The sequence below is a fragment of the Heterodontus francisci genome, chromosome 31 (assembly GCF_036365525.1).
Source record: "Heterodontus francisci isolate sHetFra1 chromosome 31, sHetFra1.hap1, whole genome shotgun sequence".
Taxonomy (NCBI): Eukaryota; Metazoa; Chordata; class Chondrichthyes; order Heterodontiformes; family Heterodontidae; genus Heterodontus; species Heterodontus francisci.
The window spans coordinates 51,110,844-51,123,262 of record NC_090401.1 but is presented as its reverse complement, the minus strand read 5'-3'; positions in this window follow the sequence as shown (position 1 = coordinate 51,123,262).

The following is a 12,419-nucleotide window of genomic DNA, read 5'->3' as shown; positions in this document are numbered from 1 at the left end:
AAGGAAATATTAAAACATTCTTTTAAAAATCAACTTACCAGGGCCTCCCCTGGCCGTAATCTTCTTGCCATGTCCTTTTAATGGCAGCTCCAGGACCGTGTGTGATTCATGTATCACAGTGTTAAGTTGTTGCTGTAATATGAGTTAAATATTTGTGAGGATCCCCCTCAGGCCTGTGTCTTGATACCAAACACCACGGAGTTAAAATGGCAAGGGGTGGGTACACCACGGGAACACAGCGACATGTTCCCAGTGGCCATTTTAACACACCCCCTCCCCTCCACCCGCACATCATTCCGCCATGCAAGCAGGGTTAAAATGCACACTAAGCATTTAGTTTTGAGCTCTGCTGACCAGAATATACACCCCAATGTCTGCAATAATCAAAGGCTTGTTGCCTGGAGCCAAAACTGCCATCAATGGAGATATGTCAGGAGTGCGATTTGTGATCAAAAAGAGAGCGTGAGATTGCGGATCCATTTAGAAAGCCGGGGTCATTTTTCTGCCTGAGAAATGTCAAGACTGTTGATTTTCAAGCCCAAAAAAAATTTAGTTTCACTCCAAATGAGTGAGATTTGGCAAGTAGTTTATCTCAACATTTCCTTCAACATTGTAACATATGCTTCTTAAATTAAAAAGAGCACTAAAATTTTCACCATTTATTGCCTTTGTTACATTATTAAGAATAGTTTAATGATTGGAAAAGAATGTATAATTAAGGGATGGTACATGACTCCCTGATACCTTTGACCTATGATATCACAGGGAGGCCTTCAGAATCTGCTGGGTTTGTGAGTTTGGTTGAACAATAGAAGATGAAAATGATTTTCTGTCAGATTCTCAAAGGGTAAGTACAGGCCTTTCAAATCCCACTCACTGCGAATGACAGTCACTCATTTTTGTGTAAAACTATGTGACATTTTGATGTATGACACTCAGAAAAATAAACACAGCTCCTCATGTTTGAATGGGCTCACAATCTGGTGTCAGTTTTGTTGATCATAAATCTCGCTGCTAGCATTTCCTTGCTGTGACAGCCCTGGAAGCTACTCGTATGCCCAAGGAATATGCAAGGAGCAAAATACTGAGAAAGAGAGTACAAAGCAGCACATGAATCGTGATAGTTTCGTCTAACCAATAGTATTCACTTTGGTGAGCTTATAATGCTTCACAAAAATTAAAGGATTGTCATAATTTGTGATAACTTGAAAGTGCCTTGATTTTTGGAACATCTTCTTTGAAAATTCAATTTTGTGCATGTTTCTCTTACCTTAAAAAAGTCAATGGGTGCACAATTGATTAAGAGTGTTGGCAAAGCCTCACCCTTGTCTTCAAATCCCTCCATGGCCTCACCCGTCCCTAGCTCTGTAACCTCCTCCAGCCCTACAACCATAAAAGGTCGCTGTGCTCCCCCAATTCTGGCCTCTTGTGCATCCCCAATTATAACCGCCCCACCTTCGGCAGTCGTGCCTTCAGCTGCCTCGGCCCTAAGCTCTGGAATTCCCTCCCTAAACCTCTCCACCTTCCTTTAATACACTTCTTAAAATCGACTGTTTGACCAAGCTTTTGGTCGCCTGTCTTCACATCTCCTTCTGTGGCTCAGTGTCAAATTTTGTTTGGAGCGCTCCTGTGAAGCACCTTGGGACATTTTACTACATTAAAGGCGCTACATAGATGCAATTGTTGTTATTGCTGTTACAGAATTGTCTTTTATGTAACATTTAGACAAAAATAAATACCTGGCAGGAATTCCACAATCTTACTTGTGAGGAACATTGGGGAAACAATAGAAAATAATTTAAACTAGATAGTTAAGGAGAGGGTAGAGAGAAGGGAGGATCCCAATTCAGATGGATCGTAACATAGATTGTAGTGAACTCATGGGCATGGAGTCAGATACCCAGGGAAAAATACAGGAAACAGCTTCCAGCAATAGGCAGACACTGGGGAACTCGAAAGTAGGTAGGTGTTTTAGCACCTTCTCCAGTGCCTCCATATCAGAGAATCATAGAATGGTTACAGCACAGAAGGAGGCCATTTGGCCCGTCATATCTGTGCCAGCTCTCTGCAAGAGCAATTCACGTAGACCCACTCCCCCTGCCTTATCCCCACAGCCTTGCAATTTTTTTCTCTTCAGGTGCTTATCTACCCAGTGATCAGTGGCACTTCAGAGACCAGAACTGTGCATATTATTCCAAGTGTGGTCTAATTAAGGTTCTTTACAAGTTTCCCCACCTGAAGCTAAAGATCAGTTCTACGAGGAACTCCATAACATCATTAGCAGCATCCCCAACACCGAACACCTATTCCTGCTGGGGGACTTTAATGCCAGGGTTGGGGCCGACCATGACTCATGGCCCTCCTGCCTTGGGCGCTATGGCGTTGGAAGGATGAATGAGAACGGGCAGAGACTGCATGAGTTGTGTACCTATCATAACCTCTGCATCACCAACTTGTTCTTTCACACTAAACCCTGTCATCAAGTTTCATGGAGGCACCCAAGATCGCGTCGTTGGCACCAGCTAGACCTCATTGTCACAAGGCGAGCCGCCTGAAACAGTGTTCAAATCACACGCAGCTTCCACAGTGCGGACTGCGACACCGACCACTCCCTGGTGTGCAGCAAGGTTAGACTCAGACCAAAGAAGTTGCATCATTCCAAGCAGAAGGGCCACCCGCGCATCAACATGAGCAGAATTTCTCGCCCACAGCTATTACAAAAATTTTTAAATTCACTTGTAACAGCCCTTCAAAACACTCCCACAGGGGATGCTGAGACCAAGTGGGCCCACATCAGAGACGCCATCTATGAGTCAGCATTGACCACCTACGGCAAAAGTGCGAAGAGAAATGCAGACCGGTTTCAATCTCATAATGAAGAACTGAAACCTGTCATAGCCGCTAAGCGCATTGCACTGTTGAACTACAAGAAAGCCCCCAGCGATTTAACATCCGCAGCACTTAAAGCAGCCAGAAGCACTGCACAAAGAACAGCCAGGTGCTGCGCAAACGACTACTGGCAACACCTATGCAGTCATATTCAGCTGGCCTCCGACACCGGAAACATCAGAGGAATGTATGATGGCATTAAGAGAGCTCTTGGGCCAACCATCAAGAAGATCGCCCCCCCTCAAATCTAAATCAGGGGACATAATCACTGACCAACGCAAACAAATGGACCGCTGGGTTGAGCACTACCTAGAACTGTACTCCAGGGAGAATGTTGTCACTGAGACTGCCCTCAATGCAGCCCAGCCTCTACCAGTCATGGATGAGCTGGACATACAGCCAACCAAATCGGAACTCAGTGATGCCATTGATTCTCTAGCCAGCGGAAAAGCCCCTGGGAAGGACAGCATTACCCCTGAAATAATCAAGAGTGCCAAGCCTGCTATACTGTCAGCACTACATGAACTGCTATGCCTGTGCTGGGACGAGGGAGCAGTACCCCATGACATGCGCGATGCCAATATCATCACCCTCTATAAAAACAAAGGTGACCGCGGTGACTGCAACAACTACCGTGGAATCTCCCTGCTCAGCATAGTGGGGAAAGTCTTTGCTCGAGTCGCTCTAAACAGGCTCCAGAAGCTGGCCGAGCGCTTCTACCCTGAGGCACAGTGTGGCTTTCGTGCAGAGAGATCGACCGTTGACATGCTGTTCATCCTTCGTCAGATACAGGAGAAATGCCGTGAACAACAGATGCCCCTCTACATTGCTTTCATTGATCTCACCAAAGCCTTTTACCTTGTCAGCAGACGTGGTCTCTTCAGACTACTAGAAAAGATTGGATGCCCACCAAAGCTACTAAGTATCATCACCTCATTCCATGACAATATGAAAGGCACAATTCAACATGGTGGCTCCTCATCAGAGCCCTTTCCTATCCTGAGTGGCGTGAAACAGGGCTGTGTTCTCGCACCCACACTTTTTGGGATTTTCTTCTCCCTGCTGCTCTCACATGCGTTCAAGTCTTCTGAAGAAGGAATTTTCCTCCACATAAGATCAGGGGGCAGGTTGTTCAACCTTGCACGTCTAAGAGCGAAGTCCAAAGTACGGAAAGTCCTCATCAGGGAACTCCTCTTTGCTGATGATGCTGCTTTAACATCTCACATTGAAGATTGCCTGCAGAGTCTCATTGACAGGTTTGCGGCTGCCTGCAATGAATTTGGCCTAACCATCAGCCTCAAGAAAACGAACATCATGGGGCAGGATGTCAGAAATGCTCCATCCATCAATATTGGCGACCACGCTCTGGAAGTGGTTCAAGAGTTCACCTACCTAGGCTCAACTATCACCAGTAACCTGTCTCTAGATGCAGAAATCAACAAGCGCATGGGAAAGGCTTCCACTGCTATGTCCAGACTGGCCAAGAGAGTGTGGGAAAATGGCGCACTGACACGGAACACAAAAGTCCGAGTGTATCAGGCCTGTGTCCTCAGTACCTTGGTCTATGGCAGCGAGGCCTGGACAACGTATGTCAGCCAAGAGCGACGTCGCAATTTATTCCATCTTCGCTGCCTCCGGAGAATACTTGGCATCAGGGGGCAGGACCGTATCTCCAACACAGAAGTCTTCGAGGCGGCCAACATCCCCAGCTTATACACACTACTGAGTCAGCGGCGCTTGAGATGGCTTGGCCATGTGAGCCGCATGGAAGATGGCAGGATCCCCAAAGACACATTGTACAGCGAGCTCGCCACTGGTATCAGACCCACCGACCGTCCATGTCTCCGCTTTAAAGACGTCTGCAAACGCGACATGAAATCCTGTGACATTGATCACAAGTCGTGGGAGTCAGTTGCCAGCGTTCGCCAGAGCTGGCGGGCAGCCATAAAGACGGGGCTAAAGTGTGGCGAGTCGAAGAGACTTAGTAGTTGGCAGGAAAAAAGACAGAGGCACAAGGGGAGAGCCAACTGTGTAACAGCCCCGACAAACAAATTTCTCTGCAGCACCTGTGGAAGAGCCTGCCACTCTAGAATTGGCCTTTATAGCCACTCCAGGCGCTGTTTCACAAACCACTGACCACCTCCAGGCGCTTATCCATTGTCTCTCGAGATAAGGAGGCCAAAGAGAGAACATGTTTAACATAAAGGGAGGGGGGGGGAATTTTATTGTCCCAGGATGGGTGGGAGAGGGGTGGGAGGGTGAATTTAGTTGTTAAAAATGGGAAACCTGCCCCCAACCCGCCACAAATGTGCTTATTTCCGGTTTACCTGGAGCAGATTGTGGGGTCGGAAGAATAACTTGCTCGCAGGAGTTGGATCAGTAATTATAATATGTTAATGAAGCTGCGTACCTCACATTTTAGCAGCCATTTGGAGTTAATGGCTGTGGGCCCCACTTCTCAGGGTTCAGCAAATCAGGCAGCTAAAGGGAGGCAGGAACTGCCAGCGGCAGCAAGATAAATGCTTTTCCAGCACTGCTTAAGGGCTAGGAGGAGTAGAAGAGCATCACCCCCAGCCCCCCAAGCTAACCTGCTGCAATATGCCTCCCTCCACGATCAGCCAACGCCCCTCCCAACGATCTCCAGACTCCCTCCTCATACTCTATCCTGACCCACAATCTATCCCACTAGAAATGAACACTAGTGCTTTGCTTGCTTTCTTTTAAATAACCTTATTAAGCAGTTTAGATTCTTAGCAGCTGCTCAATATGTCCAGCCAACACAGAGCAGCAGTCAGCAAAGTCAATAGGATGTTGTACTACATTATCAAAACAGTGGAATATGTCAGAAATGGTCGTCATCAAACTCTATAGTGTTGTGGACATGCAATTCTGGTCACCATGAACAATGGAGGATTCAAAGGCTTGAGGCAGTGTAGAGACGAGCCTCAGGGATGATCACTAGTGTTAGAAGTTTGAGTTATGTGGAAGGACTAGAGAAACCTGGATATTTCAGCTTCGAGAGGTGGAATCAGAGAGGTGATCTTATAGACATATCCAAGATTGCTAAGGGGATGGAAAAGGTAATCCCTGAATATCACTATCAATTAAATTGTGTAGTAGGACATTGAGACACAAATCCAAACTAGTAAAAGGTGCTTTTACGACTATTAGGATATTCTTCCTCAATATATGGAATGATTTCCCAAGCAGATTATTGAAGGTGAAAATCCTGAAATCACTTAGGAAACAATTGGATGCTGCAAAGCATCTGACCTTAAAATCAGATGATCAAAACATAATTACAGATGTGCGAGGCCATTTGGCCCATCTATGTCAGTTATGGCTTATTTGGTAGAACACTTGCCCCTGAGTCAATAAGTGATTAGTTCAAGCCCCACTCCAGAGACTTGAGCACAAAATCTAGGCTGACATACCAGCACAGTACAGAGGGAGTGCTGCATTGTCAGAGGTGCAGCTTTTGGATGGCATGTTAAGCTGAGGCCCCCGTCTGCCCTCTCAGGTGGATATAAAAAACATCACATGACACTATTTCGAAGAAGAGCAGAGGAGGTCCCCTGGTGTGGCCAATATTTATTCTTCAGACAACAATCACCAAAAACAGATTATTTGGTCATTTTTACATTGCTGTTTGTGAGATCTTTCTGTGTGCAAAGTGGCTGCCACATATCCTACGTTACAATAGGTTACCCTTTATTCATTAGAGTTTAGAAGAATGAGGGGTGATCTTATTGAAACATACAAGATTCTGAGGGGGCTTGACATGGTAGATGTTGAGAAGCTGTTTCCACTGGTGGGGGAATATTGAACTAGGGGACATAGTTACAGAATAAGGGGACACTCATTTAAAACTGAGATGCAAAGTAATTTCTTCTCTCAGAGGGTAGTGAATGTCTGGAATTCTCTACCCCAGAGAGTTGTGGAGGCTAGAAGCAGACAGATTTTTGAAATATCGGGGAGTTGAGGGCTATGAGCACGAAAGAGGAGTTGAGGTCTGGGGCAGATCAGCCATGATCTTATTGAATGGCGGGGCAGGCTTGAGGGGCCGAATGGCCTACTCCTGCCCCTATTTCTTACGTTCTTATGTTCTTATGACCACACTTCAAAAGTACTACATTGACTGCAAAGCACTATGGGATGTCCTGCAGTCGTGAAAGTCACTATATAAATGCAAATCTTTTTTAAAAATCTATTAAGGAAATCATTGCAGCATCAGATAGGCTCTTAAATAGTTCCAGGATTTTGACCTCCACTGCTCTTCCTGGGAACCTATTCTGAAATAAAAACAAGAAATGCTGGAAATACTCCGCAGGTCTGGCAGCATCTGTGGAGAGAGAAGCAGAGTTAACGTTTCATGTCAGTGACCCTTCTTCAGAATCTATTCTGAATGTTGATCATTCTCTGCGTGAATAAGAACTTCATGATATCAATCCTAAATTTGCCTTCTACTAATTTAAACCTGTATCCCCTTGTTCTACTTTCACAATTTAATTTAAAATAACTTTTCACATTTGCCTTTACCATATCATTTACAATTTTGTTTCTGGATAGATGAATTAAGATGGGCATTTCTCATCTGTATCCAGCTTGTGTTCTTCTGATCTTGTTAAAGGAGGCATGGCTGATAGGTAAATGATTAGCTTAGCCTCAAAATGAGTTATTGGTAAGTCACTAAAATATTTCTGTAAAAACCGCAGCTTGGAAATGATCTTCTAGTGGTAGATAAGAAATGTAAAGAAAGACTTGCATTTTTCACTATGCTATATAAAATGTAGTATTTTTGAAGTGTGGTCACTGTTGTAATGTAAGAAACACGGCAGGCAATTTGCACAAAGCAAGATCCCACAAACAGCAATGTGATAATGACCGGATAATCTATTTTGTGCTGTTAATAGAAGGATAAGTATTAGCTAGGGCACTGGGGATAACACCCCCACTCTTTTTCGAAATAGTGCCATAGGACCTTTTACATCCACCTGAGAGGGCAGTCAGACCTTGGTTTAGCCTTTCATTCGAAAGGCTGCAACCCCTCAGTACTGATTACTGATACTGGAGTATCAGTCTTAACTTTTGTGCTCAAGTGCGACTTGAATCTACAACCATCTGACTCAAAGGTGAGAGTGCTACCAACTGTGAGTGCTCAGGTAAGGAAATGGAAAAGATAAATCCAGCATGTACATCAGATTAAATTGTGGGAGTGGAACAAAGGGACACAGGTTGAAACTGGTAATAGGCAATCTTCGGGCTGAAATCAGGAAGCACTTCTTCACGGAATGAGTGATGAACAGTTGGAAAGGTCTTTGAGATGGAGTCGTGAAGATGAAAATCCCAGAACAATTAGATGCTACAAAAATGGATGTTAGAATCTCCCATTTTATTTAATCTAATCCTCTCAGTTTATCCTTCTATTCCTTTCTCCCTCACTTGCTTATCTAACTTCCCTTTAAATGCATGTGTATTATTTGCCTCAACTATTCCTTGTGGTAGCAAGTTCCACATTCTCACCACTCACTGGGTGAAGGAGTTTTCCTCTTCAAATTGCCTCTCTGTTCCCAACAACCCAGCCAGTCGCTTTCACAAATTAATCCTGTTTCCCACACAATCCAAGTACACTGCCACTGGACTCATTTTAGCCATCCAATAATAGACATTACCATAACAACTACATGCTCAGTGACAGGGAAGCTGCTGACTCTGTCAGTTTGGTTATTAGCTAGCCTTAAGCAGGATGCACAATGCAACTGTCAGTGATTTAATTTAATTGATCTATGAACAACCATGCACTAACTAACAGTGAAATTGTTACTTCAGCTTAAAACTAGCAGACAGCATGTGCTTGTAGTAAAAGAAAGGCAAAAAAAAAGACCATTAAGCCCAACAATATTCACATGTTTCAGCTAGAGTATTGTGTTCAATTCTAAGCACCATACTTTAGGAAGGATGTCAAGGCCTTGGAGAGAGTTCATAAGAGATTTGCTGAAATGGTACAAGGGATGAAAGACATCAATTATGGGCAGAGATGAGAGAAGCTGGAATTGTTCTCCTTAAAATAGAGAAGGATAAGGTGAGATTTATTCGAGGCGTTTTAAGTTGTCAGCGGTTTTGATAGAGATAACCTGTTTCCACTGGCAGGAGGGTTGATAAGCAAAGGACACAGATTTAAGATAATTGGCAAAAACAGCAGAAGGGAGATGAGGAAAGTTACACAGTGAATCATTTGAGATCTGGACTGCACTGCCTGAAAAGATGATGGAAGCAGATGCAGTAGCAACTTTCAAAAAGGAATTGGAATTATAAACTTAAAAAGGAAGATTGCACAGATCTATGGAGAAAGACCAGGAGAAGGGAACTGAAGAATTTAGATTGGGGGCGGCTGTTTGAGGGTAAATCAACATCTGACATGTGGGAGTCTTTCAAACGTCAGCTGATTAGAATCCAGGGGCAGCATGTTCCTGTGAGGAAGAAAGACAAGTGTGGCAAGTTTCGGGAAGCTTGGATAACACAGGATATTGTGAGCCTAGTCAAAAAGAAAAAGGAAGCATTTGTAAGGGCTGGAAGGCTAGGAACAGATGAAGCACTTGAGGAATATAAAGACAGTAGGAAGGAACTTAAGCAAGGAGTTAGGAGGGTTAAAAGGGGTCATGAAAAGTCATTAGCAAACAGGATTAAGGAAAATCCCAAGGCTTTTTATACATATATAAAAAGCAAGAGGGTAACCAGAAAAAGGGTTGGCCCACTCAAGGACAGAGATGGGAATCTATGCGTGGAGCCAGAGGAAATGGGTGAGGTGCTAAATGAGTACTTTGCATCAGTATTTACCAAGGAGAAGGACTTGGTGGATGATGAGCCTAGGGAAGGGAGTGCAGATAGTCTCAGTCATCTCATTATCAAAAAGGAGGTGGTGTTGGGTGTCTTGCAAAGCATTAAGGTAAATAAGTCCCCAGGGCCTGATGGGATCTACCCCAGAATACTGAGGGAGGCAAGGGAAGAAATTGCTGGGGCCTTGACAGAAATCTTTGCATCCTCATTGGCTACAGGTGAGGTCCCAGAGGACTGGAGAATAGCCAATGTTGTTCCTTTGTTTAAGAAGGGTGGTAAGGATAATCCAGGAAATTATAGGCCGGTGAGCCTTACGTCAGTGGCAGGGAAACTATTAGAGAGGATTCTTCGGGACAGTATTTACTCCCATTTGGAAACAAGCAAACTTATTAGCGAGAGACAGCATGGATTTGTGAAGGGGAGGTCGTGTCTTACTAATTTGATTGAGTTTTTTGAGGAAGTGACGAAGATGATTGATGAGGGAAGGGTGGTGGATGTTGTCTATATGGACTTTAGTAAAGCCTTTGACAAGGTCCCGCATGGCAGACTGGTGCAAAAGGTGAAGTCACACAGGATCAGAGGTGAGCTGGCAAGATGGATACAGAACTGGCTCAGTCACAGAAGACAGAGGGTAACAGTGGATGAGTGTTTTTCTGAATGGAGGGATGTGACTAGTGGTGTTCCGCAGGGATCAGTGCTGGGACCTTTGCTGTTTGTAGTATATATAAATGATTTGGAAGAAAATGTAGCTGGTCTGATTAGTAAGTTTGCGGACGACACAAAGGTTGGTGGAGTTGCGGATAATGATGAGGATTGTCAGAGGATACAGCAGGATATAGATCGGTTGGAGTCTTGGGCAGAGAAATGGCAGATGGAGTTTAATCCGGACAAATGTGAGGTAATGCATTTTGGAAAGTCTAATGCAGGTGGTAAATATACAGTAAATGGCAGAACCCTTAGGAGTATTGACAGGCAGAGAGATCTGGGCGTACAGGTCCACAGGTCACTGAAAGTGGCAACGCAGGTGGATAAGGTAGTCAAGAAGGCATACGGCATGCTTGCCTTCATCGGTCGGGGCATGGACTATAAAAATTGGCAAGTCATGTTGCAGCTGTACAGCACCTTAGTTAGGCCACACTTAGAATATTGCATGCAATTCTGGTCGCCACACTACCAGAAGGACGTGGAGGCTTTGGAGAAGGTACAGAGGAGGTTTATTAGGATGTTGCCTGGTCTGGAGGGCATTAGCTATGAGGAGAGGTAGGAAAAACAGGGATTGTTTTCACTGGAACGACGGAGGTGGAGGGGCGACATGATTGAGGTTTACAAAGTTATGAGCGGCATGGACAGAGTGGATAGTCAGAAGCTTTTTCCCAGGGTGGAAGAGTCAGTTACTAGGGGACATAGGTTTAAGGTGCAAGGGGCAAAGTTTAGAGGGGATGTGCGAGGCAAGTTTTTTACACAGAGGGTGGTGAGTGCCTGGAACTTGCTGCCAGGGGAGGTGGTGGAAGCAGATACGATAGCGACGTTTAAGAGACATCTTGATAAATATATGAATAGGAAGGGAATAGAGGGATATGGGCCCCGGAAGTGCAGAAGGTGTTAGTTTCAGCAGGCATCAAGATCGGCGCAGGCTTGGAGGGCCGAATGGCCTGTTCCTGTGCTGTACTGTTCTTTGTTCTTTGTTCTTTCGAAGAGTGGGTTGGATGGCCTCCTTCTGTGCCATACGATTCCATGATGCTATGAAAAGGAGCCACTCTATCAAAGTAATGGTACTGAGTCTGTCGTTCCTGGTGATAAAGTGAGTCTTTGTAAACATTTGCCAGCTGGTCTTCAAGGAGGCATCTTACACAACTGTTAGTTGCTTTTGCAGTCTTTAATTCTAAGATTTAACTACAGAACATAAAATGGTACCTAGCAAAAGTGATTTGTTTGTGTAAAATGGCTCCCCTTACAATTTCTCAATCTTCTTCTCTTAACAACATCTGCACCAGCTGTCTGATGCAGCAAACCACTTAGTGCCATTACTCTGCTATTTCCTGTACCCTATTCAATGTTTCTTTTTAAAATATTTATCTATATCCTTTTCTAAAATGTTATGGATTCTGTTTCTGGCAGGTGTTATGAAAATGCTTCTGTTTTTTGTTAAATATTTTTTGAGGATTCATATTAGAATTGTGGAAATAGATTCATTTTTTGGAATGTTGAATATTTCATAGATGCTGGACTTTGCTTTTGTTGAAAAGGCTCCATGGACATGTTTTTACAAGGGTCACTGAGATCTTGTTTGAAAACAGCCTTTCACTGGAAGTCATATGTCTTAAGCTCAATAAACAACAGAAATCGTGGTGACCTGGGGAAGATGTTTACAGAGAAGTGACATGTCAAGATTTATGAAGGTCAGGAGGATCTAACTGGTTGTTTGTGGTTTCGCTTCTGAGATATTGTTTGGTTCAGTTGGGATGTGGACTGTGTTTGAAAAGCAGTGGAAGATCAACCTACCAAGAAAGACACCCCAGCTCATTTTTACTGCACCTCTCTAAGAGACCCTGAGAGGTCTAGTGTGTCAGCTACTCTTTCCTCCTATCTTTGAAAAAAACCTTGCAAAACCAGAGTGTGACAGCAGAAGCCCCTGATGCCACATTTCTCCTGGAATGCCTACCAGACTATTTCTTAACATATCCAAATGAACT